A 26052-nucleotide genomic window follows, 5' to 3' on the forward strand; every position below is an offset into this window, starting at 1 on the left:
TCTTCCAGATGGTAGGGGTAATTGGTTTAGAAGGTACTGTCTGAGATGCTTTGGGAAGTTGTTACAGTACACACTAGCTCCACTGTATGTCATTGTTGGAAGGAAGGAATGTTGAAAGTGGTAGATTTGGTGCCACTGAAGAGGGCTGCTTTATCCTGGATGGTGTCAAGCTTCTTGCATTACTAACACTCCAGCAACACTTAGAGGATCGCATCACATTCCTGACTTGTGCCTTGTAGAGAATGGAAAGCGTTTGAGGAGTCATGCAATGATCTACGTGCTGCTAAATACCCTGGCAGTAATCTGCTTTTGTAGCCAGAATATGCATATGGCTGATCCAGTTGAGTTACTCATTGATTGTAATCCACAGTGTGTGGATATTTGGGAGTTCAATGATGGCAATGCCATTGAATGCCTAGAAGCAATGCCCAGGACCTTTCACTTTCAGGTTAGGAAGATTTGGAAGAGTAAAGGCAATGTCTCCTCAGTTTCCATCTTTACTTCTGCCGTCTAGTGCCTCAACTAATTCCCCTTTCATAAAGTTTTTGGCAATATCATCTTCATTAGTCAAGATGGATTCAAAATGCTAAGATGCTAAACTAACTATACCCTCTGACTGCATGTATTGTCTTAGCACTCAGTTAGTGTCATTGCTTTCTTAAAACCATTCTTAAAACACTTGAATGTCCATAGATGCCACTTACAAAAAAATTGTCTTCATTAGATGTTTCTTCTCACTTTTTTGTTCCACTTTCTTTCTGAAATTTATCTTTTCAGCCCGAACAATCAACCTGACTTATGGAACATGGCCACTTTTTGTTAATCCAGATAACTCTGGTATTATTTGTCCTACACTATTTCCCTCACTGCACAGCTAACTCTGGAAAAGTACCCCCTGAATCGTGCCCCAATTATGTAACTTTTTTCCCAGTTACAGATAGGCACAACTGTTGCAAATATATCAAGTTGTTCATTTTCCACAAAAATATTTATTAAAGCCAAGATGCTCATGTTTTGTATGTGATCACCAGGTAATACCGATTCATGTTGAATTCTGGCATTTTGTAATATGGGTTGATGGTAACTGAATAACAGACTGAACGTTTCAATCCAGCAGAGATTAAACTTTCATCACTCAAACTTGGGTATGAGATGAAGTGAAAATTGCTAACATTGTATCTGCTGCCCTGATATTAATTTGCTGCTCACCTTGTTTCCTATCTATTATCTAATTATATACTCTATTGCATTACCTTTTCAATCAGTCAAGAGGTGTTTTAATTATTCTTTTGTTGTGACTTTAGGAGATGGAAAATCTGTCAGAAACTGTGGAGTGAATCTCTCTACTTAGTAGTCAGACAATAACCTAATTATTAAACTGGCAGGAAGTAGTCTCAAATTGGCTACAATTCCCTTTTTTTGCCTATTAACTGAAATATTAAAAGTCAATGGAACTGGTAAAAATTGACTGCCATGTTAATTAAGATCTTTGCACCCAGGCCATGAATATTCTTTGCAGCTGTTTAAAATGTTGAAAATTTGACTGAAGTTTCTGTTAACAGGACAGGACTCAAATGAACATTTTTTGAATGCCCAGTGCATCAGTTAAACTGACAGCATTGCATGGTGCTAACTGGTATGAAAGCATCACTAATGATATTTAGGGTGATCACACAGAATTTACAAGTAAGTTGCTTTATGATTTTAGGTTGCTGGTTAAGTTTTTTTTTTTGCTTTCATTTAGTGTTTCATCAGTCCAAGAAGTTCTGTTTGTCTGAAGTCAACAAAATGTTGCATTTTTTGGCAGTGAATTGATGATCTGATAAGTCTACCTTCGGGTTGGATGATGAGCATCCAGAGATTGGGAGCAGCTGTCAGTCAAGGCAGGAAGCAGGTGTTTCTTCGGAGAGCATATTCTAAAATGCAGAATGCAACCTTTAGATACTGTCACTTTTGGCCTGAGATCTCTGCTGCTTACAGCGCTAATGACACTTTATATGAAAATAAAAGTACCCAGTGGAATGAATTCCAGGATGTAGCGCAATTATTTATTTCAAATCCAAGAGGATTTACATTAACCAATGTTTAATGATTTCCAGAGAAAAATAACTATTATCCTATTACCCCTTCTGGTGAGAGTGGAAAGCTGTCCCTTCCAGTGGCAGCATATCTGTATGTTCTCATATCCTTTTGTCAGCTGATATTCATCCTTGCTGAACTGTCAATAATGTCATAATTAGTACTTTTACAAGACCTGCTTTCAGATTTGACTATTTGATCAAGTTACTCTTTACTCTTTCTGACATATCAGAATGAGATGAGATACTGCAACCACAGCCAGACATTCAATATGATATAGCAACATCTGTTTACTAGTTCTGCCGTTGTCATACTACCTGTGTTCACCTGAAGTTATGTTTTTTTTCCCTCTTGCTGCCGTCCTAGTATGATCATAAAACTTCCAATAGATTTTCTTCACTCTTAATGAATGAGCAGTTTTTAGGTTTACCATCATGCTTTCCTTGTGCAGGAAAATCATGCCAATTTCTAAACAGATACAGGGTACTTGTTTGGACATTAAAGAGATTAAGGCCTTGCACTACACAATTTTCGATGTTTAAATAAGTCTACAAGTCAATCACTCACATTGGAATTGAAATTCTTTTGGAGTTCAGTTGTTCACCTGCGTAACTTCAGGGAAAATAGTTGACACTTGATTTTGTGGTTACAAAATATACAGGTAAAACAATCAATCCTAAGCGAAATAATTATTTTCCCACAAACCCCCAAAACACTGGTTCAGATGGCACAGGCCAGAAAAATGATCAGGTTGCTTGGTAGATGATTGTGTTGATTCCAACTCAATAAAGATGTTCTTAAGGGGGCTTTTGCTTCCGCAGCTTCACATCAATTTCCCTTGGCATTTCGGTTTAAGAGAGCAGTAGCATAGAAATGTTGGTCCTGTCATCTTGTGGGACACTCAGGCCTGGCCATACTGTTGAATAACTCCACACCTATCGAGGTATGAAACTGTTGCTGCAGGATGCTCAGTAAGCTAAGGCAGACTTAAGTATTCTTGGGCTCCCTGTTACCAAGGCTTGACTTAGATGATGGAATGTCACCAAAGTGATTAATTCATAAGTAATGCTAGGCAATCTTTCATGAATGCTTAGACTGCTGGCAATTAGGTCTTTATCTACTTTGTAAGCTCTTTGAGCTGCACAACTATAGTTCATAACATTACACACAAGTTGAACATTGATGAAATGAAAACACTTTTGATACATTTGTCCCACTCCTGAACTTAACAGTACATTCAACTAAATGAAGGCCATCAATAAACTAATCCAACCGGCCTTCATTTGACCAAAGTCCCTCCAAACCTTTCTTATTTATGAACTTAACCAAATGTCTTTTAAACGTTCTAACTGTACCTCCATCTACCATTTCCTCTGGCAGTTCATTGTAGGCACTGACTGTTCTCTTCGTTTAAAAAAAAAGGTTGCCCCTTGTGTCCTTTTTAAATCTTTCTCCTCTCGCCTTTAAAATATGCCCCTTGTTTTGAACTGCCCCACCTTCTATGCCCCTCATTCTTCTGTGCTGTAGAACTCTATTTCATAACACTCAGCTCATATAAATTCTTGTAATAGGCATTGGTAATACCATGGAAATCCACTACTATTCACAACATAAATATATCTCTTTTGTTTAAATATTATGTGCAAAATCTTAAACCTGCCATTCAAGTAGAATGTGCCTTCGACTGGATTAATCAAATAATAGGAACATGATTCAAGATCCAATTGAAAGCCAAAAGGAATCAGTTTACTGATTGCAAATGATACCAGAAACTTGAGAACTGGACAATTATGTTTTGCAGAAAACGATATGCATGAGGAAGATTTTTTTTGTTACCGTGGAGCAGAACACTGTTGTTTTGGTTTCAGCGTAAATGGAATGACAAAATAAAATAGCTTGGCATGTGTGGAAAGGAACAGGAGTCAATTTTTCAATTCTGTGACTTTTCAACAGATTTGAAAAACGTTTCAGACAATTTCCAGTCCCTGCCCTGAAATGGAATGTTTGAGAAGACCGCAAAGAGGAGTAATACTGTCTTAAATATCAATCTATTGAGTTTGAATCCTGCCGTGGCAGATGATGGAACTTGAATTCAATAAAATATCTGAAATTAACATTCTAATGATGACCATAAATCCATTGCCGATTATCAGAAAACACATCTCCTTCTCTAATGTCCTTTAGGGAAGGAAACTGCCATTCTAACCTGGTCTGGCCTACATGTGACTCCAGACCCACAGCAATGTGGTTGACTCTTAACTGTGCTCTGGGCAATTAGGGATGGGCAATAAATGCTGCCTGGCCAGTGACACCGACATCCTGTTAATGATTTTTTAATTAAAAATTAGCATGTGCCCACAAAGGTGAATGCCCTGTACTTTGACTGATTATCAGGGTGCGTCCAAGGGAAGGGCCGGAAACTGCAACGTGCTAATTGCTATAGCATGCCTGCAATAAGAACAATAAACCGGGTAAGTAGCATTGCCAAAGTACAGTACCACCACTTAGGTACAGATACGCATTTATCTGCAATCTCCAATCTTCCCTGCGTCCTAAAAACAGAAGACAAAGCAAAAATTGCTGAAAAAGCTCAGCAGTTCCACCACAGTCACAACTGCTTGAGGACAAGGTCACCTCTATTCATCCTGAGAAAGTTCCTGTCTTTCCCTGTGAGAAAGCTGTTGGGAATTCTTTATTAAAGAGTGTCGTTGCGAGTTTGAGAAACGCGTCTGCTTGCGGGACGGAGGCGCGAACTAAAGAAGGATCCCGGTCGGACCTCCTCCTCTGATGCTGCCTGAACTGCTGTGTTGCTTCAGCTCTACATTGTGTTATCGCAAACAATACTAGGTACGTTTGAAAACCGTTTTTGTTTTCGTCATTTATAACGAAACCTAGAAATACACAAGGATAGGGCAGCTTTAAGGCAAAATCTGACATGTACTTCACAACCTGAACCCGTCCACTTCGCTCTCTAGCTGACCCAGGAGATATCGGGTGCAGTTTCTCAGAGGGGCTACTTTGTAAATTTCTATATAGTAATGAGGCTCTGTGTTATCCAGCCTTTCTCCCTCTGCTGCTGTCAGCTAGGCTTCCACGGTATGGAGCAAAGTGGTAGCTCCATTCCGTCGGAATTAAATTGCGGGGTAATCGCCTGACTGAGAAATTTGCATGTTCGAGGACGCGCCCACCCCCCCTCCCAAATACTGCGATCCCACCCCAATCCCCCCACCGCCATCCAAGCCTGCGATTCCATCACGCTAACACTGAACTTTCATTCTTCCCCTTCCCTGATTTTCAGCTGCATCTGATACCTTTCACCCTTTTCTCTACCCATCAGTCAAGCTTCGTCATAGGATCCACTCTCCTTTGTCCACCCCAGCTTCTGCTATATAACATTCACTGTGAGGGATCAAGGATTCCGAGTAGTGAGCTTTTAAAATAATATGGGTAAAGAGAAAGCCATGAACAGTCGAATAAGACTAAAAGATAACTAATCTGCTAATCCTTATGGCCTACACCCAGGGTGTTCAATTACAAGACCGCAAAGATAGTGCACAAATTGGGTTGGATCTTCTTTCAGAGTCTCACTGACATGCTTCTCTGCCCAATTAAAGGCTTGGACTGAGAGTTAGTAGGTCCTGCAGATGCTGGAGAATCTGAGATAACAGGGTGTCAAGCTGGGTGAACACAGCAGGCCAAGCAGCATCAGAGGAGCAGGAAAGCTGACGTTTTGGGCCTAGACCCTTCCTTAGAAATGGGGGAGGGGAAGGGCTTCTGAAATAAATAGGGACACAGGGGGAGGTGGATAGAAGATGGATACAAGAGAAGATAGGTGGACAGGAGACAGACTGGTCAAAGAGGGGGATGGAGCCGGTGAAGGTGAGTGTCGGTGGGGAGCTGGAAAGGAGATAAGTCAGTCCAGGGAGGGTGGACAGGTCAAGGTGGAGAGAAGAGGCTGGTAGGTAGGAGATGGGGGTGGAGTTTGAGGTGGGAGGACTGTTGTTTCACCTGATAAAGGAGCAGCACTCCAAAGGCTCCTGATTTTATCATAAACCTGTCGGACTATAACCTGGTGTCATGTGACTTCTTTGACTGCCCCAGTCCAACACCAGCATCTCCCTATCAGAGGGAAATTAGACCAACACTCCAAAGATGCATAAATTTATACAAACATGATTACAGCTAGTTACCAATGAAAGTACATTAAAACAAACAAAATGAATAGATGAAAAAATTTCACTTTAACATTCATGATGAAGAGTTGTGCATTTATCTGGTGTAACATTGGGTTCTTTTGAGGATAGCAGGCTGTAGTTAGTGGTGTGTTGCAAGGAATATTGCTTGATTCGCAGTCCTTCATGATTTGTATCAATGATTAAGAGAGGGGCCTGATACCCACATTTGTTGATAATGCCAATGTAAGTGAGAAAGTTATAAAGTCACCCTATCTGGCACTTCTGCGTTAGAGAGAACACTGGTATTAGTTTAACCTGATGGTCACCGCACCTCAGGCAAGTTTGAAAAGGTGGGCCTTTCATGGAAACCTTAACTAGTACAGAAATTGAACTCATGCTATTGGCTTCACTTTGCATTACAAACAGGCTGTCCAGCCAGTTGAGCTAACTAAGCCTAGAGGCTATGATCCACCATCATGACTGTTGCAAGGGAGTGAGATCTTTCAGAAATTACATACCCTGCATAAGGCTATATCTTTAAACACTGTGAACAGGATTGTCTTACCTGAGGAAATGGAACAGAGGAAATGCAGCACAAGTTTACTTGATTAATATTTTATGAGTTCAAGTCTCATCTGCTCCGGGGTGAAAGAAATTAAAGAAAACACATGTCATATGGTCAACAATTGAGTAAAATAGGCCTACGTTCCCTGAAGTTTAGCAGAATAATGGGTGATCTCATGGATCATTTTAAGGAGATAGCTTGACAAGGTAGATGCTTTTTCCACTGGCTAAAGAATCCAAAATGCTAGGGGCTTGTGGTCTCCAAGATAAACGGTCATATGTTAAGAACTCAAATGGAAAGAAAGTTCTTCAGTATGAAGGTTGTGAACTTTTGGAATTTGCTACCGAGAAAGATGTCGCTATGCAGTCATTGAACATTTTTAAAATAAATAACTAGGCAGTAAGTGAATGAAAGGATTTGTGTATAATAATGTACACACTCAGCTATGGTCTTGATGAATAGGAAAATACCCTTGATTTTTGGTCTAGCCTCATCATTATTTATTGGTATCAGTCTCAATTGAGTCTTGAGATTTTCTGAATGGTGTACTTATTATGTTAGTCCTTGAGGTTGATTTGATGTTTCTGGTGTGTGTGGGTGAAGAGTGTTAGCATGCCCTCCGCTTTCTGGGCCAGTTTACTTCACACTGTTAACCAGCAGCACTAGCCACAGCCTTGTGCAAAACTAAACCAAGTATGTAAATCTTTTACTTTCAGCACACAACCTGTCCTTTGACAAATCCTCAGCTTGGCATCCTTTTCTTAACACACAAAAAAAATCCTCATGGCCCTAGGCTAAAGCGTCAGTGGAATTTGGAGAAAGTTTGACCCTGAGACATGAATTGAATTCAGATCCCCTGTGCTGTGAGGCAGCAGGGCTAACCTCCAAGCCACTGTGCTGGCCACTTCAATACTACATCTCAGGTCACAATTGTAACTTATTATAATGCTGCAGCAAGGACACTGTACACTCATAGGCGACTCATGAAGTAGACTGCGTTCCATCTCCAGCTTGTTCACTTGATCTCTTATTGCAAATTCATTTTGAGCTTTCTTAGATGCTCACAGGATCTTGCCTTATCTTGTCCTTTAGCATCCTCCCCCACAGTGAGTGATGGCAGAGAACTGTTGTATCGCCTTGTCATTTAGTACAGACACAAAACCAGAAACATTGTCAAGATTGTCGGCAGGGGTGCAGTATTCAGGATTTGATACAGTAATTCTTATGTAGAAATTTACCTATTTTCTTTTATTCAATTTGTTTAGTTCAGCCTCATGCAGAAGTTTGATTGAAGAGAATATTTCTATTGTTTAATCTTGTGGAAGTGGATAAGCTTTTTGAAACAGAACTTAAACATTGCTTAAAAGAGACTGGAATTTGAAGGTTTCTGTTTTGCACTCATCGAAACTAGGATGCATGAAACAATCTTGGAAAATAAAACACAAAATTTATATAAAGTGAGACAGGGTTGCTGATTGGTTGGGCCATAATTGGCATGGAGATTTGTTCAAGAACAGTTAACTGTCACTCTTAATTCACAGACCAAACAGGTTGATACTGATTGGTCAGGGTATTGCCATGGAGATGCAGCAGAGTTTGGCTCTTTCCATGACCTTCCCCCTATCAAAAAGTTGCAACATTTGTACTAACTCCTTTTGCCTAGAGAAAACTGGATGCTGACTATTTATGTATGTAGCCTGTAGCAACACATAAGGCTGGTGATCATAAATTGTGTTCTGGTGTAACTCTTAGAACTTCCTCTACATTGGGGAAACCAAGCGGAGGCTTGGGGACCACTTTGCAGAACACCTCCGCTCGGTTCGCAATAAGCAACTGCACCTCCCAGTCGCAAACCATTTCCACTCCCCTTCCCATTCTTTAGATGACATGTCCATCATGGGCCTCCTGCAGTGCCACAATGATGCCACCCGAAGGTTGCAGGAACAGCAACTCATATTCCGCTTGGGAACCCTGCAGCCCAATGGCGTCAATGTGGACTTCACCAGCGTCAAAATCTCCCCTTCCCCCACCGCATCCCAAAACCAGCCCAGTTCGTCCCCTCCCCCCACTGCACCACACAACCAGCCCAGCTCTTCCCCTCCAACCCACTGCATCCCAAAACCAGTCCAACCTGTCTCTGCCTCCCTAATCTGTTCTTCCTCTCACCCATCCCTTCCTCCCACCCCAAGCCGCACCTCCATCTCCTACCTACTAACCTCATCCCACCTCCTTGACCTGTCCGTCTTCCCTGTAGTGACCTATCCCCTACCTCCCCACCTATCCTCTCCTCTCCACCTATCCTCTTTTCTCTCCATCTTCGGTCCACCTCCCCCTCTCTCCCTATTTATTCTAAAACCCTCACCCCATCCCCCTCTCTGATGAAGGATATAGGCCCGAAACGTCAGCTTTTGTGCTCCTGAGATGCTGCTGGTCCTGCTGTGTTCATCCAGCCTCACATTTTATTATCTTGGATTCTCCAACATCTGCAGTTCCCATTATCACTAACTCTTAGAACAGTCTGGATTATTTAATAAATGATTTCCAATAGCAGAAACACATCTAGTGATGGATATACGTTTCTGAGGTTTGCAAACTCAGGCAGGTTAAGCACCAGGGCTTGCTGCTGGCAGTGAGTGGTCAATAGGACACGTTGTTCGACTTTTAGATAAATATGAGGTGCTGCATTTTGGAAAGGCAAATCAGGGCAGGACTTCTAAATTTAATGGTAGGGTCATGGGGAGTGTTGCTGAACAGAGAGACCTTGGGGTGCAAGTTCATAGTTCCTTGAAAGTGGAGTTGCAGGTAGACAGGATAGTGAAGAACACATTTGGTATGCTTGTGTTTATTGGTCAATACATTGAATATGGGACTTCAGAGGTCATGTTGAGGCTGTACCGGACATTAGTTGTGCCATTTTGAAATACTCTGTTCAATTGTGGTCTCCCTTTTAAAGGAAGGATGTTGTGAAACTTGAAACGGTTCAGAAAAATAATTACAGGGTTAGAAACTTTGGGCTATAGGGAGAGGCTGAATAAGCTGGGGCTATTTTCCCTGGAGGGGAGGGATAACTTTAAAGAAGTTTATAAAATCATGAGGGGCATGGATACATGATTAGCCATAGTCACTTGCCCAGGACAGTGGGGTCAAAAAATAGAGGGCATAGGTTTAAGGTGAGAGGGGAAAGCTTTAAAAGCAATCTAAGGGGCAACTTTCACACAGAGGGTGGTGCATGTATGGAATGAGCTGCCAGAGGGAATGGTGGAGGCCGGTACAATTAGAACATTTTAAAGGTATCTGGATGGGTAAACGAATAGGAAAGTTTTAGAGGGATATGGGCCAAATGCTGTAAAATGGAACTAGATTTTTTTTTCAGATATCTGGTCAGCATGGGCGAGTTAGACTGAAGGATCTGTTTCCATGCTGTACAGTACTTTGACCCCATGACTTGATGTTCTGCCGCTTGCTGGGATGAGCATACCTGGCATCCCGCTGGTACTGGATCTCATAAGTAACATGATTCAGTTGTGTAAGAGATAAAACATCATCTTGGTTTGATAGCAGTACCTGGCCATGGAGAAAATAATACTTGGATTTACATGGCAGCACAAAACATGTTGTTCAGATTTAGGAGCACTTTTCCCTTCCAGGTAATTGAAAGTAGACTGTGCATGGTCAAGGCCAGCAGTGTTGGATGTAGGAGTTTTCATGGGTTTTCATGACTGCTGGTTTGATCAGGGTATCAGTTATCATGCAGGTTAGCTTTGATATGCCCAATCTCAGTGTCAAGCTAACATGGTGAGTAATGTTAATCCTGAGGAAAGCAACGGGTCCAGAAAAATCCCTGGCTGTGCACTCAGATCCTGTGAGGACCAGCTGGTGGACGTATTCGCTGATATTCTCAACCTCTCCTTGCTACAGTCTGAAGAACCCACTTGCTTCAAGAAGACCACCATCACCCTAATACTAAAGAAAACATGTGCAACATGCCTCAACAACTACTGCCTGACAGATCTGACGTCCAAAATCATGAAGTGCATTGAGAGGCTGGTCATGGTCCACATCGACTCTAGCCTGCCCGTTTTCCTCAATCTGCAATTTACCTACCGGCAAAATAGGTCCACAGCAGACACCACTTCCCTAGCCTTACATGCATCTCTGAACCATCTGGATAATAAGCACATAAACATCAGACTCCTACAGCTCTGCCTTCTCACCATAATCCCTACCAGACTAATCTCAGAACTCCGAGACCTAGGTCTCGGTTCCAGTCTCTGCTACTGGATCCTCGGCTTCCTGACCCATTGACCATAATCAGTGGAGATAGGCAACATCACCTCCTTCACGATAACACTCAACGCTGGTTCCCCACAAGGTTGCTTTCTCAGCCCCCTACTGTATTCCCTATACATCCACGACTGTGTTGCCACATTCCATACAAATGCTATCTACAAGTTTGCTGAAGACACCACCGTGATAGGACAGATATCAAACAATGAATACAGGAAGCAAATAGAATGCTTGGTGTTGTGGTGCAATGAGAACAATCTCTCAATGATGACAAAATCAAAGTATTGATTACTGACTTCAGAAAGAAAGGAGAAGGACACCCCGGCTTCCCCATCTACATCAACAGAGTGGAGGTTGAGAGGTTTGAGATTGCCAAGTTCCTAGGAGTGACGATAACTGACAAACTGTCTGGATTTCCCAATTAGGACTGATGGTCAAGAAGGTGCAACAATGCCTCTTCTTCCTTGGGCGGCATAGGAAATTTGGCATACCCATATGGTCCTCACTAACCTTTACAGGTGCACAATATAGAGCATTGTACCTAGGTGCATAATGGCGTGGAACAGCAACTGCGACCTTAGGAAACGACAGAAAGTTGTGTGCACAGCCCAGACTATTATGGAAGCCAACCTCCCATCATAAACTTTATTTACATAGATCGTTGCTGCAAAAAGGCTGCCAACGTGTTCAAAGACTCTTCCCACCCCAGTAATACTCCCTTCCAACCTCTTCTGTCAGGCAGAAAATACAGGAGCTTGAACACATACTCCAACAGGCTCAAGCACAGTTTCTTCCCTGCTGTTATTAGACTGCTTAACAGAGCACTCTAGTGTCATAGAGATATACAGCACGGAAACACACCTCTCAGTGCAAATCATCCATGCCAAGGAGATATCCTAAAAAAAATCTACTTATTTACCAACATTCGGTGAGAGCCCTCTAAACTCTCCCTATTCATGTACCCATCCAGATGCCCTTTAAATGTTCTAATTGCACCATCTTCCACCACTTCCTCTGGCAGCTCATTCCATACACACACTACCCTCTGTGTGAAAAAAATTGCTTGATCCCTTTTAAACCTTTACCCTCTCACCTTAAACCATGCCCTCTAGTTTTGGACGCCCCCATTCCAGGGAAAAAATCTTGTTTATTTACCCTATCCATGCCCCTTATGACATTATATAACTCTGTTCGGTCCCCACTTAGCCTCCGATGTTCCAGGGAAAATAGCCCCAATCTATTCAGTCTCTCCAGAAAGCTCAAACTCTCCATCCCTGGCAACATCCTTGTAAATCTTTTCTGAACCCTTCCAATTTTTACAACATCCTTCCTATCGCAGGGAGACCATGATTGCATACAATACTGCAACAGTGATCTAACCAACGTCCTGTATAGCATCAACATGAACTCCCAACTCCTATACTCAATGCACTGAACAATAAAGGCAAGCGTACCAAGCACCTTCTTCACTCCCCTGTCTACCTGCAAAATTGTTGATCATGCTGATGTTGATCTTGCTTTGTAAACCTTCTTTGCAGCCGTTACCTTGTAAGTCTCTTTCTGTCTAAGCACCCTACTATCTGCATTTCCTTGTTTGCTAAGATCTGCCTGTACTGCTCGCAAACAAAGCTTTTCACTGTACTTAGGTACATGTGACCACAATAAATCAAATCAAATAAAAAAAACTCATTGTTAACTTTGTGAATAAAGCCTAAGCATCAACATTGTCATCATTCCCACTTAGACCTTATGGTGGAGGGAAGATTATTGATGGGGCGACTGAAGATGGTTTGGCATAGGACACATCTTTGAAGAGTTCCTGCAATGAACAACCACTACCATTTTGTTTTAAACATGATCAGTGATTGGGTTTCTACCCCTTTCTGACTTAGGGAATTCCAAAGAGTAAAGACAATATGATGTAAATGAGCCTGAAATATAAAGGACGCTGTGAAGCAGGGACACGCAAGACTAGGGATGTGTGCACAAGTTGTTTTGTAACTACAAGTTATCAATTTTTCTGTTAAGTAAGTGTAATTGAAATTGTTTCTACTTACCAATCCAATGTGTGAATGTAATTCTGTTAAGGAAACGAACACAGAATATAAGATAGTGATCAGGGGTGACTTTTCCTAAAAAAAAAAGGCAGTGTTGCAAACATGACAACCATAGGAAAAGGCCTCAAACAAAAGTCAAAGCAATGTATTGATACCAGGACATATAAGAAAAGTCAAGAATCAGGGTTGAGAAAGTTAATCTCGGATGAATTTCAGTTCAGGGAAAGCTGGTTAAAGCAACAAACACTGAAATACCCAGAAACCACCTTCAATGAAGACCTCCACATCGGAACAAGACCACTAAACCTAGAGACCACCATGCCAAGCAAAGACCACCCATTTGGAGCAAGGCCACCATACTGAGTCAACTCTGGTTCAAGCAAGAGTGAAGGAGGAAATGGTAGTAGCAATACTTAAAACTGACAAAATAATCCTGCCACAACACAGAACTACTTGCATGGTAAGCAGTGTATCAGCAAGTGAAAGACAAAGCGAAGTGATCCCACAACCAACAGGTCATTTCTAAGCACTGTAGCATCCAGACGTGAATGATGGTGGATGATTAAACATTGTACAGGAGGAGAAGGCTCCAAAAATACCCTTATTCCCAACAATGTGTATCCCATGGCTGCATCATCTACATAAATGTTCAGACATATTATCCATCTTGGTCTTCTCTTGAGGTCTGTAGCATCAAGCATGCCAGCTTTCAGTGAATATGATTAACTTCATAGGGAAATCAATAAACTGCTGAAGGCACTGGGTACTGTAAAATGTATGGGCCCTGACAACATCTATGCAATAGCATTGAAGACTGTGCTGCTGAATTAGCTGAACTCCCAGCCAATCTGTTCCTGTACAATTACAACATTGGCATCTACCCAGCAAGGTGGAGAATTGACCAAGTGTGTACTGTCTACAAAAACAAGACAAATCTGACCAGATCAATTACCATCCCATCAATCTACATTCAATCAGAAAATGAAGGGAGGTCTCATCAATTGCGCTAGGGAGTGGCAAGCGCTCATAGTTCCTCAAAGATCTCTCAGTTCCCGACCTCTCTCATTACATCCATGCTCCAAACATATACAAAAGAACTTAAAAAAGAAAGTGAGGAATGCAAGGCAGCATTTGACTGGGAATGACATCAAGGAGCCATAGCAAAGCTGGAGTCAATGGGAGCCAGGATAAACTCTCCTTTAGCAGAAAACAAGATTGTTCTTCCTGTTGGAGGTTAATCATCTCAGCAACAGCACAATCACTGCAGGAATTTCTCTGGTTAGTCTCTTACACCCAACCATTGTTAACTGCTTCATCAATGATGCTGCCCCCATCCTTATGTCAAAGTTGCAGACATTTTCAGATTGTGCAATAGTCAGCATCATTCATGACTGCTCACGTACTGAAGCAGTCCATGTCCAAATGCAGCAAGACCTGGACAACATTCAGGCTTAGGTGGATCATAAGAACACGGAGGTGAAGTTGGAGCTGTACAGAACTTTGGTTAGCCCAAAGCTGGAGTCCTGTGTGTAGCTCTGCTCACTGCACTACAGGAAGGATATGATTATGCTTGGAGGAGGCAAAAAGGAGAATTCACCAGGATGCTACCTGGGAAAGAGTCTTTTACCTACGAAGAGAGGCTGAATAAACTCAGGCAGTTATCTTTAGAGCTGAGAAGGTTGAGGGGGGACCTGATAGAGATGTATAAGATTATGAGGGATCTTGACAGGACAAATGGAAAGCAGCTGTTTCTCTTAGTTGAAGGGCCAATAACAAGGGGGCATCATTTTAAAGTGAGAGACAGGTTTAGAGGGAATTTAAGGAACTTGCTTATTACTCACAACATGGTGAGATCTGGAATGTACTGCCTAGGAGGTAGCCAAGGTAGGAACCATCACAACCTTTTAAAAAGACTCGGATGAGCACTTGTAATGTTGTAACATTCAAGGCTATGGCCCTAATGCAGAGAAGTGGGACTGGTGTAAATAGTAGTATGCTTTTAGTGGTGCCAACTTGATGGGCTGAAAGGTCTCTTCTGAACTGTATGATGCAATGAACTTTATTACAACATGGAAAAGATCACCACACACACAAGTTGGGAACAGTCGAGTGTATAACATTTTGATCTCTGGAAGGTTGCATGTCATGAGTCCCTGAAGAATTGTCAAAGACTAGGCAGTTGCAAAATTACTTAAATAATTTGTATATATCTATTTTTAGTTGTGCTATATGTAATTTCATCTTGGAATAATAGGGATATTGTCTCAGTACTTTAAAAATTGAAATGAACCAACTATCAGGATGACATAACATTCATGAGGAGGCCAAACCACAGCATTGAAGACCACGGATGTGTACATAAGTTACTCTGTCAATTAATGAAAAAACACAAGAATACGACAGTGAGAGATTAAGAAGTGTTGAGGTCCTTGTAAGTTACTAAAAACTAGTATGCAGGTGCAACAATCAATTAGGAACAATATTTAAAATTATGGCATGATCCCGCAAAAGTTGGGTGGGCAGACTGCATTCAACATTGCAAATTACGCATTTACTGCACGTGATTCAGGAGGGTACACAGAGAAACAAATCCTACTTGACTCAATTTCTTGGCCACTTTCCCTTTTATAACAGGCTTTGTCATGTCTTAAACTGGCCACTAGATGGGGAGGTTCACTGCTGCTCATTGTTCCATTGGAGGGGAAAGCGAGAAAACCAGAAACTGCCCATAACTCAAAAGGGAGTAATGTGAGGAAAGAAGGTGTAGAGCTGGATGAACACAGTAGGCTAAGCAGCATCGGAGGAGCAGGAAGGCAGACGTTTCAGGCCCAGACCCTTCTTCAGAAATGGGGGAGGGGAAGGGGGCTTGTGAAGTAAATAGGGAGAGAAGGGGAGGAGGATAGAGGATGCATAAAGGAGAAGATAGGTGGAGAGGAGACAGACAGGTCAAAGAGGCAGAGATGGAGCCACTAAAGGTGAGTGTAGGTGGGAAGGTCGGGAGGAGATAGGTCAGTCCAGGGAGAACGGCCAGGTCAAGGGGGCGGGATGAGGCTCGTATGTAGGAGATGAGGGTGGGTCTTGGGGTGGGAAGAGGGGATAGGTGGGAGGAAGGACAGGTTAGGGAGGTGGGGACGAGCTGGGCTGGTTTTGCGACGTGGTAGGGGGTGGGGAGATTTTGAAGCTTGTGAAATCCACATTGATACCATTGGGCTGCAGGGTTCCAAGGGGAATATGAGGTGCTGTTCCTGCAACCTTCGGGTGGCATCGTTGTAGCACTGCAGGAGACCCAGGATGGACATGTCATCTGAGGAATGCGAGGGGGAGTTGAAATGGTTTGTGACTGGGAGGTGCAGTTATTTATTGCGAACCAAGCGGAGGTGTTCTGTAAAACGGTCCCCAAGCCTTCACTTGCTTTCCCTATTGTAGAGGTAGCCACACCGTGTACAGTGGATACAGTATAACACGTTGACAGATGTACAGTTGAACTTGATGTGGAAAGTCTTCTTGGGGCCTGGGATGGGGGTGAGGGAGGAGGTGTGGGGGCAGGTGGAGCACTTCCTGTGCTTGCAGGGGAAAGTGCCGCGTGTGGTGGGATTGGAGGGGAGTGTGGAGCAGACAAGGGAGTCACGGAGACAGTGGTCCCTCCGGAAAGCAGATAAGGATGGGGAAGGAAAAATATCTTTTGTGGTGGGCTTGGATTGCAGATGGTGCAAGTGTCGGAGGATGATGCATTGGATCCGGAGGTTGGTGGGGTGGTACGTGAGGACGACGGGAATTCTGTTTTTGCGGGTTATTGCGGAGACGGGGTGTAAGAGATGAGTTGTGGGAAATGCGGGAGACACGGTTGACGGCGTTCTCAACCACTGAGGGGGGGGAAGCTGTGGTCCTTGAAAAGCGGGGACATCTGAGATGTACGGGAGTGGAATGCTTGACCCGAGGAGCAGATGTGGCGGAAGTGAGGGAATTGGGAATAGGGGATGGCATTTTTGCAGGAAGGTGGGTAGGAGAAGGTGTATTCTAGGAAGCTGTGGGAGCCAGTGGGCTTGAAATGGATATCGGTTTCCAGGTGGTTGCCAGAGATGGAGACAGAGAGGTCCAGGAAGGTGAGGGAGGTATTAGAGATGGTCCAGATCAGCTTAAGGTTGGGTGGAAGGTGTTGGTGAAGTTGATGAACTGTTTGACCTCCTTGTGGGAGCACAAGGCCACTCTGATACAGTCATCAATGTAAAGGAGGAAGAGGTGAGGTTTAGGGACAATGTAGGTTTGGAAGAGGGACTGTTCCACGTAACCCACAAAAAGGCAGGTATAGCTTGGGCCCATGTGGGTACCCATGGCCACCCACTTGTCTGTAGGAAGTGGGAGGAATCGAAAGAGAAGTTGTTGAGGGTGAGGACGAGTTCGGCAAGGCGGATGAGAGTGTCGGTGGAGGGGGCCTGGTCGGGCCTATGGGACAGGAAGAAGCGGAGGGCCTTTAGGCCATCTGCATGGGAATGGAAGTGTATAGGGACTGGACATCCATGGTAAAGATGAGGTGTTGGGGACCAGGGAATTGGTAGTTTTGGAGGAAGTGGAGGGCTTGGGTGGTGTCACGGACGTAGGTGGGGCGTTCCTGGACCACGGGGGAGAACATGGAGTCAAAATAAGTGTTGATAAGATCTGTGGGATAGGAGCAGGGGGAGACAATGGGTCGACCAGGGCAGTCAGGTTTATGGATTTTGGGAAGGAGACAGAAGCAGGCGGTGTGGGTTTGGGGAGCAATGAGGTTGGAGGCTGGAGGGGGGAGGTCACCTGAGGTGATGAAGTTGTGGTTGGTTTGGGAGATGATGGTTTGGTGGTCGGGGGTGGGATAATGATCAACGGGGCAGTAGGAGGAGGTGTTAGAGAGCTGGCACCTGGCCTCGGTGATGTAGCTTGTACCCGCCTCCCTATTTAGCTAACAGAGGAATATTAGAAAAATGCTCCAAAGATGCATTTGTCTGTATGTGATTACTACTAGCTTTCAATAAAGGTATCTTTTTAAAATTTATTTGTGAGGTGCCCATCCCTAACTGCCCAAAGGACATTAGTGAGCCAGATGGATGTTCCAATAATTGGCATTGGATTTGTGGTCATCATATGGCTATTAATTCCTGACTTTTATCGAATTCAAATTCCACCATCTGCTGTGGCCGGACTCAAACCTGGGTCCCCAGAACATTACCTGGGTCTCTGGATTAAGAGTCCAGCGACAGTACTCATAGGTCATTGCCTCCAAGTCAGTTCTAGATAGTTCCTGTGAACTTGTCACAAAGTAACGTGTCCATCACTTTAATAGTAATGGATTATATCCAGTATATAACTTGTCCTAGCATTACCAGAGTGTTCTCTACTTGTTTGAAATAGGAAATATCTGCATACAGAGTGTTTAGTCATCTCATTTGGCAAAGCTAATCCAGAGAGTCTGTCAATGTTTCCATGTAAGTCAGATAGCTGGTACTTAACTGTGTAAATGTCAGCTGTGAGCAAGAATGCCCATCTCTGCGTATGGCTCACTGCTAGAGAAGGTATCCCTGTGTGGGGCCCAAATATCTGGTCAATGATCTCTGGTTTGTTGGTAGTTAATTCCCACCCATACAGGTATTGCTGGAATTCTCAAATGTTAAAAGTGATTCCATGAGCTTCTGTCTCTATTTGTGCAGTTTATTTCTGCTTTTTTGAATTACCTTAATACAAAGGCTATTGCTTCTCTTCATCATTAGGTAATATGTGAGAAACAACTGCTCTCCCTCAATGCAGTGAGGCATTGCATGCAGTTGCAGTCATAAATTTAGGTCAAAATGGGTCAGAACTTTTGACTTCAATGAAGCCTGTTTGGCCTGTGTAAAGACTCCTTCACATTGATCTGTCCATTTCCAATTCTTGTTTTGGTTTCAAACATTGCACAATGGCTTGAGAATGGTTGCAAGATTTGGGGCAAACCTGCCGTTGTAATTTAGTAAGCCCTAAAATAATGGTATCAGAGATAATGGGAACTGCAGATGCTGGAGAATCCAAGATAATAAAAAGTGAGAAGATGGATGAACACAGCAGGTCAAGCAGCATCTCAGGAGCACAAAAGCTGACATTTTGGGCCTAGACCGTTCATCAGGGGTGGAGAGGAGACACCTACCTTCTCCTCTATCCATCTTCTATCCGCCTCCCCTCTTAGGCCATAATCTTCAAGTGTTGCAAAATAGCATCTAAATTGTGGAGGTGGTCTTTTACATTTCTCCTTGTGACTATAACATTATGTACATTAGACCATTTTCAATCCACTTCACCTCTGATCCATGCTATGTTAGAATAACACAGGTGCAGATGTGATTTCACTTGATAGTTTTTCTTGTATTTGAATAGTCCTTATATGTTATTATTGTCAAGTGTTTCTGTGACTCAGAATCTGCATTTATCTGGAGATAGGCTTGACTAAGGTTAGTTTTACTGAAAAGCTGACCTCCAGCTAGCCCAGCATATAGGCCATTGGTTAAAGGCAAAGGACACTGCCCAGCACAAAATACTGGATTAATAGTGATCTTAATATCACTGCAGACATGTACCAATCCATCTTTCTTCATTGCTGGTACAATAGGTGTGGCCCACTCACTCATATTTACATGTTCAAAGACTCCTGTCTTGACCAACTGCTCTAATTCGGAGATAGTAGGAACTGTAGATGTTGGAGAATCTGAGGTAACAAGGTGTAGACCTGGATGAACACAGCAGGCCAAGCAGCATCAGAGGAGCAGGAAGGCTGACGTTTTGGGCCTAGACCCTTCTTCAGAAATGGGGGAGGGGAAGAGGTTTCTGAAATAAATAGGGAGAGAAGGGGAGGCGGATAGAAGATGGATAGAGGAGAAGGTAGGTGTCTCCTCTCCACTTATCTTCTCCTCTATCCATGTTCTATTTGCCTCCCCCACCTTCCTATTTATTTCAGAATCCCCTTCCCCTCCCCCATTTTTGAAGAAGGGTTTAGGCCCAAAATGCCAGCCTTCCTGCTCCTCTGATGTTGTTTGGCCCGCTGTGTTCATCCAGCTCTATTCCTCTCTAATTTGGCCTGACTTTTGGTCTGATTGCATAAGGCACTGACCTAGCCTTGCAACAGTTTGCTTGAACTTCATCCCTGATTTTCAATTTGACAGCGATCTTTTCTATGCTTCCCAGATTCCTATTGAAAACAAATTATTTAGCATTTGTGATAGATCAGTCTCAGAATTTAACAAGCAATTTGCTTCAACGAAGTTCAGTTTCATTTTCTTCAAACATAATCTTCCCAATAAAGCTGGAAAATTTCCCTTGACAACTTATGAGGATAAATCTTCAGACTGGCCATATAACTAAGCATTCACATTGATTCAGTCTCTTAAAGGTACCACTTCATCTGCATATATTCTTCGTACAATATTTGAGAGCTGCAGTGCAATGTGGCTCAGATGCTCTGATACACACTTCCAGGTATCAATGAAACCGCCGGTCTGGTGTCCACCTGTATTCTTATTGGTTTTCCATTCGGTAAGGTAGTGTTCCAGTATTGGTTGCAATCTCCAGCAATGGCCAGTGTGTTTAATAACAGTTCCTTGCCCATGTCCTTCTAGTTAGAAGTGTCATGTGTTTGGAAGATGCTGTCTAAAGATGTTTTGATGAATTTCTGCAGCGTACCTTGTAGATAGTAGTACACCTATCTGCTTCTGAATGTCAGTGAATGCTTGTGGATGTGGTGCCAAGCAGGTGGGCTACTTTGACCTGGATGGCGTCAAGCTTCTTGCGTGTTGTTAGAGCTACACCCACCCAAGCTAGTGGGGAATATTCTTGGGCCTTGTAAATGATGGACAGGCTTTGGGGAATTAGGAGGTGAGTTACTCGCCACAGTATTCCTAGCCTCTGACCTGTGCATGTAACCATGTGCATACGCGGTGAGTTTGGTTGAGTTTCTGGTCAATGGTAAGCTAATGATGTTGGTAGTTGGGCATTCAGTGACAGTAACACTATTGAATGTCAAGGGTAGTTTGTCTGTCATTGGTGATGGTCATTGTCTGGCATTTGTGTGAGGCAAATGTTACTTGCCACATGTAAGCCCAAACCTCAACATTGTCCAGCTCTTGTTACATTTGAACATGGACTGCTTCAGCATCTGAGGCATTGCGAACGATGCTCAGCATTTTTGAATCATCAACGACCATCCCTACTTCTGACCGTATGATGGAAAGAATGTCAGCGATGAAACTGTTGAAGATGGTTGTGACCTGGACACTACCCTGAGGAACTCCTGTAGAGATGTCCTGCAGATGAAATGACTGACTTGCTATAAGTTGAGAACAACGATCAGCATCAGTGAGCCAACGTTTATTAATATGCTGTTGCACAACCCACTTGATAAATCAAACTTTTCTGTCATTCATGGTAAAGTGTCATTTGTGCATAGCAATTTGATGTGCTGAAACCATCCATGACAAAATACATTGTTGACAGGAAATGACAGAATCAGGTTTCCATAGGGGTAACAAGGCCAAATGCTGGGTTTTATAAAAACGTTACGTTAGTGAGGAAATATGCTATTGTACCAATCATCATTATACCATCGGCTTAATTGGTTTCCTATACCCCACAGATGAGAGACAATATAGTATGGAAAATACATATAGATCAACTCTTGTTAACCGGAATGAATATGTCAGGGGCAACATTAGTTAAGATCCTCAAATAATTGTGCCATTAGAGACGTGTTACACCTGAGAAGGGAACAGTAACAGGACATCTAAAGAAGACAGTCCATTACTGAAGAATATCATGATGTTGTGTGAACCTCAAGTCATTTCAGGAAAAGACAACAATAGATGATGTTTCTTGTGTATCTAAAACACCAGAGATGTAAGCCAATGAGAAAAGTAAACAGGTGCATTGACAGCCACACAGCAATTAATAACCTCCGGAATACCTACTGACTGCTTTATACAACATTGTGAATGTTTTCATTGCAGGAACCTCTGTAAAGGGGAAGGGATGTTGTGTCTTTGTGTAAATATGGTGGACTGTCACTTTTAGAGTATGATCACACGATGTAATGACGACATCATCAGCCATTTTGGCTGGGAAACTGGTCCTTCTTAATCTTGCTGCTTGTAGAGCAAACACCTCCCACAGTAAAGCTCCTGTTCTTTAATGCTTTGAACTCCCAGTGCTTCTGGGGACTTAAGTCCTATCTTTTATCTGTTTGGGTTGAGTCAGTGTAATTCTTACAGCGTAGAAATAAGCAAGACCTCCAATTAATTCAGTAGTTTGATGAGGATCTGCAGGCTGTTTCTGGACAGAGGAGCTGGAAAGGCCATTCTATACCCAAACTTTTTCTGTTTGTGATGTGCCTTGCAATTTTTTAACATTAAAGCACTACAGCATTATAATAACTGTAACAAAAGGTAAGCTCTCTTACTTGGGTGCATTTTCATCTTGCCATCAAGACATTAAAACGGTATTGCAGCTTGGTTCTCAATGGACTTTTTCATTCGGATTTGAAAACATGGTTTCTGTGATCAATGCATAATGCTTCTTTACACGACCGAGTGAAAGTTTGTAATTTACCATTCGGACTGTTTGTGTCACCGTGGTAGTCTACCTGCCTCTGACTCCAAAAGAAACACAGATAATGCTGGAAAACTCCGCATCTGTGGAGAGAGAAAAACAGAGTTACGGCTTCAAGTCCAATATGACTCTTCATTAGTTTTCATCATGTTTGTTTCAGAGTTTTAACATCTGCAGTATTTAGCTTATACCTGAGCCAGAAGGCCCAGGTTTAGAGGTGTGTCATTGCAAATATGAGCAAGTTAATTAAAAATATCTTTAATTTACAACAATAACAAAATATGCTGCATATCTATTACATTGAAATAGGGCATAATTCTGTACAATGAATCAAAATGTTTACATAAATGGATATTAAATAGTCACTTTATTTTCATTCTCATCAGTCTTTTTATTAATTTTTCCAGAACTATTATCGGATAGTGTTATCTACACAATGAAGTGGAAACAAATAATAATGAAGAGATAATGGGAACTGCAGATGCTGGAGAATTCCAAGATAATAAAATGTGAGGCTGGATGAACACAGCAGGCCAAGCAGCATCTCAGGAGCACAAAAGCTGACGTTTCGGGCCTAGACCCTTCATCAGAGAGGGGGATGGGGTGAGGGAACTAGAATAAATAGGGAGAGAGGGGGAGGCGGACCGAAGATGGAGAGTAAAGAAGATAGGTGGAGAGAGTATAGGTGGGGAGGTAGGGAGGGGATAGGTCAGTCCAGGGAAGACGGACAGGTCAAGGAGGTGGGATGAGGTTAGTAGGTAGATGGGGGTGCAGCTTGGGGTGGGAGGAAGGAATGGTTGAGAGGAAGAACAGGTTAGGGAGGCAGAGACAGGTTGGACTGGTTTTGGGATGCAGTGGGTGGAGTGGAGGATACTTTGTTTGAAAATGCCAATTGTTATTAAGTTGCGTTGTTGGAAATAATAATTTATAATGTCAATGACTGAACATTTATCTACATCTTGGAATCTGTGGAATGAATATTTTGAAAAACAAAGGAGACTGGCTACGTTTACAACACATAGAAACTGCACAACTGAAGTCACTGGGACTACAGTACTTTCAGAGAGAGATCACATGACCCAGTTTAAGCACGTAAGAAAGTTATTGAATTCGATATATGATCCAAGATAACTTGTCTCAGGAACAACAGCTTTGCCCTATTTCCCTTTCCGAGAAACACTTTTCAAAGTTTATTTATGGAAAATCCAGTGGAAGGCCTCAATAAATGATGGATTCTTAAATGAGAATTTTGAATCTATACCACTTTTCCCAGGAAAGCAGAATTCACATAGCTACAGATGATGTAGGAAACTGCACTGTCAAAGCATATTTTCTTAATTACCCAGTTCAGAAATGCTATGACGCATCTCCGAAGCAAATGGGACTTGTACCTGAGCCTTCTGGCTTAGAGGTAGGTCACTGCACCACCTAGAATATTTTCTATTCAGCGTATTACACAACTCAGGAGCAGGTAGCCCTTGACCTGGGCCTCTTGGCTCAGAGATAGGGACACTGTCACTGTACCACCTACAACTATTTTCTATTCAGCCTGTTACAGATGTTATTACACAACTCAGGAGCAGGTAGCTCTTGATCTGGGCCTCTTGGCTCAGAGGTAGGGACACTACATTTGTGCCAGAACAACTCAACCCCACTGTTAAATGCTACTATGCAAAGTGCCTTCAGCTGCAGACCAGTATTTGTGATAATCTGTGAATAACTGTTTTTCTGCATTTGATTGTTAGTTAAACTCCACCAAGTTTTATATATTCTTCAGATTTGGAGGGTGTGTGTGTGTGTGTGTGTTATTTACATAATTGCATGTTTAAACTTTTTATTAGCAATCTTTGCCTCTTTGTTCAAGTCAGCTTCATTTCCAATAAACTTGTTTTTTTCTGTGATTTAAGTATTGTGACTGACTTGTTTCACAGCCCCAAGCACCTGGAACAACTGAATTGTAGCCTTATGATACTGTGTTCCTGTAGAGTTTTCAGATAGACTGCTGAAGATCCCAAAAGCTCTCCCTTTCTACAAAATCACTCATCATCTCAAACTGCTATGAAGCAACCTTCCAACTTTCCAAGGAGAACAATCCCAAGTTTTCCTAACTCTCCCCATTGCTATAGTGCCTTATCCTTGGCACGATACATCATTGCTTACCATTGCTTCAGTCAATGCTGTTCTTGTTTAATACCTGGTCAGCAATCAGGTGAATAAACACACCGAAAGTCATGAGATTTCACGTCTTTTGTGCACCACATGGTATGCTGTGATGTGATCTTACTGAGTGTTTGATGTGAATGAGAAAGATGTCTCAAGTTAAAGGTGCTGCCGTTTGCTATTGTTTCTTCACTTTCTTGGGTAGATAAACTCTCCATAATGCATGACTTAATTACTTGCAGGGGCTAGTTAAATTATATTATCTAAGATTGAGTCACTCTTTTGCTTGATGGGGATGCTGTAGGAAATTTCAAGTTTAGATCCTTAGTGATATATCACGAAGCGATGTTACTTCTGTTTCTTTTTCCATAAATGTACTCCGATCTGCTGAATTCCTCCAGCACTTTCTGTTTTATTTTTTCCAATTTCCATTTGTAGCACTTTGTTTTTAATATCATGGCTTTGAAGAGCTTTTATAAAGAACATCATGTCATTTGGTATTCAAAAGTGAAAACCTGGATGACTGGGGCATTTGTTTAAAGAATTTTGCTCTGTTTGCTAATCCTTCTTCGAAGGAAAACTGTGTCAGAAAATATTGACTGCAAGATACTGTTTGACCTGGATAATGCTCCAGGTCATCCTGTCAATCTTGACAACCATCAGAAATTTCAATATGTTTTTTCTGTCATCTAATATTTTTCCATTGTAAAGTCATAGCAATTTTGCAACACAATAAAAAGCCCTTTGGCTCATCGTGTCTGTGCTGGTCATCAAATATCCACCTTGGCCCATTGCCTTGTATACTATGGCATTTCAAGTCTTCATCTAATTGGCTCTTAAATGTCTTGAGGGTTCTTCCCCTCTTGGGCAGTAAGTTCCAGCTACCCCCAATCTTCTGGCTGAAAAAAGATTTACAGGCAAATGCTCAGTGAGTAATAGCAACAATCAAGGCTTACTGTTTACGCTTTACTTTCCTCCTCCTTCACCAAAGAAGCCGAGGATGACAATAAAGCAACAGTAAAAGGAATAACCTGTAATATCCTCAAAGGTATCAACAATATTGCTGATTAATGGGATGAAATTAACTCCTTCATTTTAGGAACCAAATCAAGTGATCCCTCTCTGAACTCTGTTCAGG

The 26052-nt window shown here is 42.4% G+C and overlaps 1 protein-coding gene across 2 annotated transcripts in view; it reads left to right on the forward strand.

The window, feature by feature from the left end:
* The first annotated feature begins 4545 nt into the window (after positions 1-4545).
* LOC125452231 (amine sulfotransferase-like) overlaps positions 4546-26052 on the forward strand; it is a 102877-nt gene continuing 81370 nt past the window's right edge. For both annotated transcript variants that reach the window (XM_048530401.2, XM_048530404.2), the window contains exon 1: positions 4546-4926. The gene's annotated coding sequence lies outside the window, so the exon portion shown is untranslated. The remainder of the gene's footprint in view (positions 4927-26052) is intronic.

This window comes from Stegostoma tigrinum, chromosome 4, assembly GCF_030684315.1.
Source record: "Stegostoma tigrinum isolate sSteTig4 chromosome 4, sSteTig4.hap1, whole genome shotgun sequence".
NCBI lineage: Eukaryota > Metazoa > Chordata > Chondrichthyes > Orectolobiformes > Stegostomatidae > Stegostoma > Stegostoma tigrinum.